The sequence below is a fragment of the Chrysochloris asiatica genome, unplaced genomic scaffold (assembly GCF_000296735.1).
Source record: "Chrysochloris asiatica unplaced genomic scaffold, ChrAsi1.0 scaffold00137, whole genome shotgun sequence".
Lineage (NCBI taxonomy): Eukaryota > Metazoa > Chordata > Mammalia > Afrosoricida > Chrysochloridae > Chrysochloris > Chrysochloris asiatica.
The window spans coordinates 6,208,536-6,214,127 of record NW_006408655.1 but is presented as its reverse complement, the minus strand read 5'-3'; the positions used below and the strand labels follow the sequence as shown (position 1 = coordinate 6,214,127).

The following is a 5,592-nucleotide window of genomic DNA, read 5'->3' as shown; positions in this document are numbered from 1 at the left end:
CCTCATCTTTCTCCCATGGAACAGCTGGTAGTTTTGAACTGCTGACCTTAAGGTTATTGATAGGTACTGATTAATTGCTGCCATTATGTTTTGTGTGTGGTGCTGCTGCTTTCTTTGTTATGCATGTCTTCCTGTGCTAAGTTCATTTTTTTGTGTTCTTTCTTGTCAGTGTCCTCATAGTTTTAATATTTCCATGTTCTTCTTGGATTTTCATTTTCTTGGTATGTTGTGAAGTGTTAATTTTCTTTGAGGTTACCTTATATTCCATTAACTATTCCCTCCATTTAATACAGTCTATTTTATCCTGTAATCTACCTGACCTTCTCACATTTGCATCTCTCCTACCTGTTTACCTTCTTTCACATTGTAATTGTTTTGGTCATAGACTGACCTCCCAGATCCTCTGAATTTGTTTTTATAGTTTTGTTCTGTTCTCGGCTCTTTCATATGTTGCTTTAGTTCTGGGAGGTACTGTAATGTGTGTCATTCTCTGGTTGTTGTCTGTTCTTGTTGGTTCTTAGTCCACAAAACTCCCTTTAGGATGTTTTTTAGTGCAGGGTTGGCTTTGAAAAATCCCTTAGCTTCTGTTTATCCTGGGATGTTTTGATTACATTGTCATATTTGACTGATAGTTTTGCTGGATAAAGGATTCTTATTTGGCAGTTTTTTTCTTTAAGAGTTTTATATATGTCTCCCTATTGCCTTCTTGTCTGCATGGTTGGTTCCTGCTGAGAGATCCAAGCTTAATCTGATTTACTTGCCTTTTTATGTAATGCTTCTCTTTTCCCTAGCTGTTTTCAGAATTGTCTCCTAGCTTTAATTTTGGATAGGTTGGTTATGATATGTTTTGGTGATTTTCTTTTGCGGGGTCTATCCTTTCTGGGGTTCGTTGCGCTTTTTGAATGCTTACCTTTTCACTTTTCAGGATGTTAGAGAAATTTCCTTCCAGAAGCTCTTCAACTATCTCTACTGTGCACTTGTGTGATTATTCCTATTCCAGAATGTGGATAATTCTTAAGTTATTTCTCTTCATGTTGTCCAACATGAATCTTAGACCTTCGGATTTTTTAATCCTTTTTTCTGCTTGTTCTTCTATCTTAGTAGTATTGATAGATTTGTCTTCCAGCTCACTACTTCTGGCTTCCATCTCTTCAATTCTACTCCTTTGCACTTTCAGTGTATTGTCTATTTCTGATATTCTATTAATCATTTGGACCCCTTTCTGTAGGTTTTGAATTGTTTCTAATGCTGTATCTATCTTATTTGATTGTTCCTGTAGCACTTTCCTGACTTCTTCCTTATTTTTCTCAACTCTCTTGTGAAGTGTTTTGATACATTTCATAATAATTTTTCTGAATTCCTTCTCAGGCATTTATAAGTCCTGCCCTCCTTCCAATATAGAATGTAGGTCTACCTCCAAATCATTTTTGTCTAAGACACTTTATCTTGTTTCTGGACATGTGCTGATATGGTCATTTGGTTTTGTCTCTTGAACATATTCAGTGGTTAGCTGTGGCCTTAATACTTAATTGAATGTGTGTTTTGGTATTTTTTATGCTTTCTGATTGCCTCAGGTAGATGTGATTAGGAGATGGGCTTCCCTTTCACTCTTCTTATTACTCAACTTAGAGTAACTTTTGCAGGTATTGTCTGCCTTCCTGTTTTATAGCAGTTGGTATTGGTTCTTGCCTGGATTGTGGGATTTTATAGGGTGTGAATGTAGTTTGCCTCTATGACAGCAGTTGCTGTTTCTTCTTGGGTAATATTGGGAGAGAAAGAGCCCCTTAAAGGTAAAAGGGGGAACAATAAAAACAAAACAGCAACAGCAAAAAAACCCAGAATGGATACTGTAGTCTATAATCACAGAAAAGAGAAGAGAGAAAGAGAAAAAAAACCATCTGTAGCCTAATATGAATATGACTTTAATATCCTCTTTCAGCTTCTTGCCTTCAAGGCCGCTGAGAAATTTCAAGATGCCACTGTTGTTTGTAATGCTGAAACTCAGGATTTAATTTTTGGCCTATCCCATTTTTAGTCTCTTTCCCACTCCACAACCACTGTTCTGGCCTTTTTCCAGTAATAAACAGTTCAGAGCCGGCTGTGGCTGTTTTGTGCTGCTGTTTGGTTTTAAGTGGGATCTGTCCCTTTAAATGCTGATAGGGTCTGTGTGCATGCATAGTAGAAGAATCCTTAGGTGGTGGGGTTTGTGGAGTGTCCACTCTCTCAAGGGCCTCCTCTAGTCACCAGAAGGGAGGTGCACAGCCAGCAAGAGGCCAATGAACAGAGAGCAAAAAAAAAAATAAAAAAAATCAAAATAGAACAGAATAAAACAAAACAAAAGATATTGTCCACACCTTTATCTCCGAGGTTCCCACAGGCGTCAGTCCATGGCAGGTCTGTTACTCCCCCACTTGGTCTTGCTGTTTGGTTTCGTCTATGTTGTTGGTTCAGGGCAGTTTCAAAAGTACGAGATTTCTTGCTTCTGCTACAAGTTCCACTAATTATAAGCCTTCAAACTTTTAAAACATTCCTATATATGTAGTTCAGAGTTTTGGAGCTCTCTCCTGAACCTGTTTCATCTGGTATTTTGTGTTATTAGTGACAGAGATCTTTATTGCAGTTCTACTCTTAAGGTTAGGATTTTTTTAAAAAAAACAACTATTTATTATAACTTGAGTGAAGGTTTACAGATAAGATCAGCAGTTTTACATTCAACAAATCATGTACTTTGTTTCATCTCAGTGATTCCAATCCCCTCCATGCAACAACAGTTATCCCACTTCCTCCCTGTGATTCCTATTTCCATTCTACACACCTTCCTATCCCTTCTTTGTTCGTAGGTAAATGTTGCCCTTTTGATTTTGAATGATTGATCATTCCTTGGTGAGCATACCTTACTAGTGTTGTTGTCTCCCCTATAAACCTATTTACTGCTTGGCTCAAAATTGGGCCATGAGAGTGAATTCTTTTCCAGACCTGAAGGGTGGTTGAGAGCCATAGTCTTTGGTTCCTCCAGTCTCTTTGTGACCAGTAAGAATCTTTTTTAAAAATAATTTTTAGTTTTGTTCCATATTTTCTCCCACTTTATCTAGGACCTTATAATGTGATTGATCCCTTTTAGAGCAGTTGGTAGTGGTAGCCAGTCACCATGTAGTTCTTGTCTTACTGCTGTGAAGACTAATGGCTCACGTGTCCCATTAGTCTATTGGATTAATTGATTCCAAGCATCTTCAATTTCCATCACTCTTCTTTCTTCTGCACATGGAGAGAAAAATTGTTGCACCTTAGATGGCTGTTCATGAGCTTTTAAGATTCCAGAAGCTACTCACCAAAGTAGGATGTAGAAAATTGTCTTTGGGGACTATGTTATGCCAATTGACCATGGTGTCCCCCTAAGACTATGGTCTTGAGCCCCCAAGCCTAGCAACTCACTACCTTAAGATGTTTCGATAATATATGAGAAGTCTTCATCATTTTGCCTGCTGTATGCTCCATCACATTTATACATGTGTTTATAACAAAGATAAATACACATGAACAAATATCCTCTTTCAAACCCTTATATATTTCTGGGTATATTATAGAGGTTAAGATTTGCAGTACATAGGATAATTATGATTTATTAAAAAATGGAGGATAATGACATAATACTTAGAATCATGGCCTAGCCAACTTGATACATATTTTGAGGGTCCATCCTGTGGCCCCCAAAATTCATGTCCTTATCCCTTATGAAAAACTTTAACCCCATCATATCACTTCAAAAGTCTTAAATCAACTCCAACTCCAAATTCCATCCTGGGGCAAAATTACTATTAATTTGTGAACTTACGAAATTTAGGATACAAATTATTTGCTTCCAAAGTACAATGATGGAACAGGTACTGCGTAGCTATTTCTATCACAAATGGGAGTAAAGAAAAAATAATGGGCACCAAGTAAGTAAAAACCCCAGCAAAACAACTTATATTAGTTCACAAGGCTTAAAAATAATCCTTTTTTTTTGAGACAATCTAGTCAGTAGCCCTACCCTCCAGCCTCTAAGTGGTGGCCATGTGTTCTGGTTCTGAGTGGAGGGCTCTGGGCCCTGGACTTCAGCTCCACCTTTCTGGTCAACTGAGATGGCAACTCTTCTCCTTTGACTTTGGATGCTCCCATTCTCATAGCCCAACTGAATGGTGACCCCACTCCTTTGCCTCTGGCAGGTCTCATTTGTCTGCCCCTTGGACATGGCAGCCTGTCCCCTTAGCCTTGGGCAATGGAGCTATCCTCATTTCCCTGGCACTTGTGAACAGCAGCCTCACACTCCAGAAACAAGTGAAGAACTGACCCTTTGAAACAGTAAAGACTGTGGCTCCACCCTTTGAAATTCCAAAAGTCATGCCCCTACCCTTTGAGACCCCAGAGGCCATGCCCTCACCATTTGAGACTGAGGCAGCTCTGTTTTCCTTATTCCTTGTCTCTTCAGCTTCTACTTTCTGGTTTCTTGGTTCTTTTGCCCCTTGGTCCCTTAGTCCTTTGGACCTCTTCGGCCAGCATGCCTTTAGCCCTGCTTGGGCAAGTGTTATAGAGTTCTTAAGCTTTACTGATAAGTTCCCCGTGATACCTCTCTCTGCCAGTGAGCCTCAGCTCAAAGGCTCTCAACTCTTTTGCTTCATTGGTGGGTAATCATAGTTCCATTGACAAGTGCTCAGGGGAATGCCATGCTGCCAGAAAATCTCCTGCCTAAAGGCACTCAGCTTTCTTGTTCCATGGATTGGCTCCTGTGCCATCATGCATCAGTCTCCTGGTTAAGAGGAATTTTCTTTGCTGCTGCTTCTCACTGTTTGTAACATCTCTGATGTGGAAGTTCTACTTACTTCCTTCTGATCCTTCACCAGAATTGTCTTAAAGATATCCACAGTGTCTTCGAGGCAATCTAGGCATTTGCTATTATTAAGCAGCTTAGTTTTCTTCCAGCCTTTACCCATTACTCAATTCCAAAACTGCTTCCACATTTTAGGTGTCTGTTAGAGCAGCCCTCCAGTCTTTTGGTACCAAATTTTATCTTGTTTATCTAATGCTCTTGTAACATAAATACCATAAGTGAATGGCTTTAGCAAAGGGAAATTTATTCTCTCAAAGTTTAGGAGGCTAGAAGTCCAAATTCAGTATGCCAGTATTAGGGGGAGGCTTTCTCTGTTAGCTCTATAGGCAGGTCCTTATCTCCTTTCAGCTTCTGTGGGTCTGGTATCCCTTGGAAGTATCCATGTGTCCTAGCATCAGTGTTCCCCTGGGTGTAATTGGTTCTCAGTTTAGGGATCCCAGGTCCAAAGGACGCACTCTACTTCTGGCTGTTCTTTCTTGGTGGTATTGACGTCCCTCTATTTCTGCTCATTTGTTTAATCTCTTTTATATTTCAGGAGAGATTGGCTCAAGATGCAACCTACTCTTGTAGAGTGCATCCTGTCTCACTGATGTAACTGCCTCTAATGTTGCCTCATTAGCATCATAGAAGCTGGGTTTACAACATGTAGGAAAATTACATCCAGTTACAAATTGGAAGATAATTACATAATACTGAGAATCATGTTATGACTAAGGTGACAGATA

The 5,592-nt window shown here is 39.5% G+C and overlaps 1 pseudogene; it reads right to left on the bottom strand.

Annotated features, from left to right (window-relative positions):
- Positions 1 to 4,970, bottom strand: part of LOC102833314 — a 129,170-nt pseudogene extending 124,200 nt beyond the window's left edge.
- Positions 4,971 to 5,592: the final 622 nt, after the last annotated feature.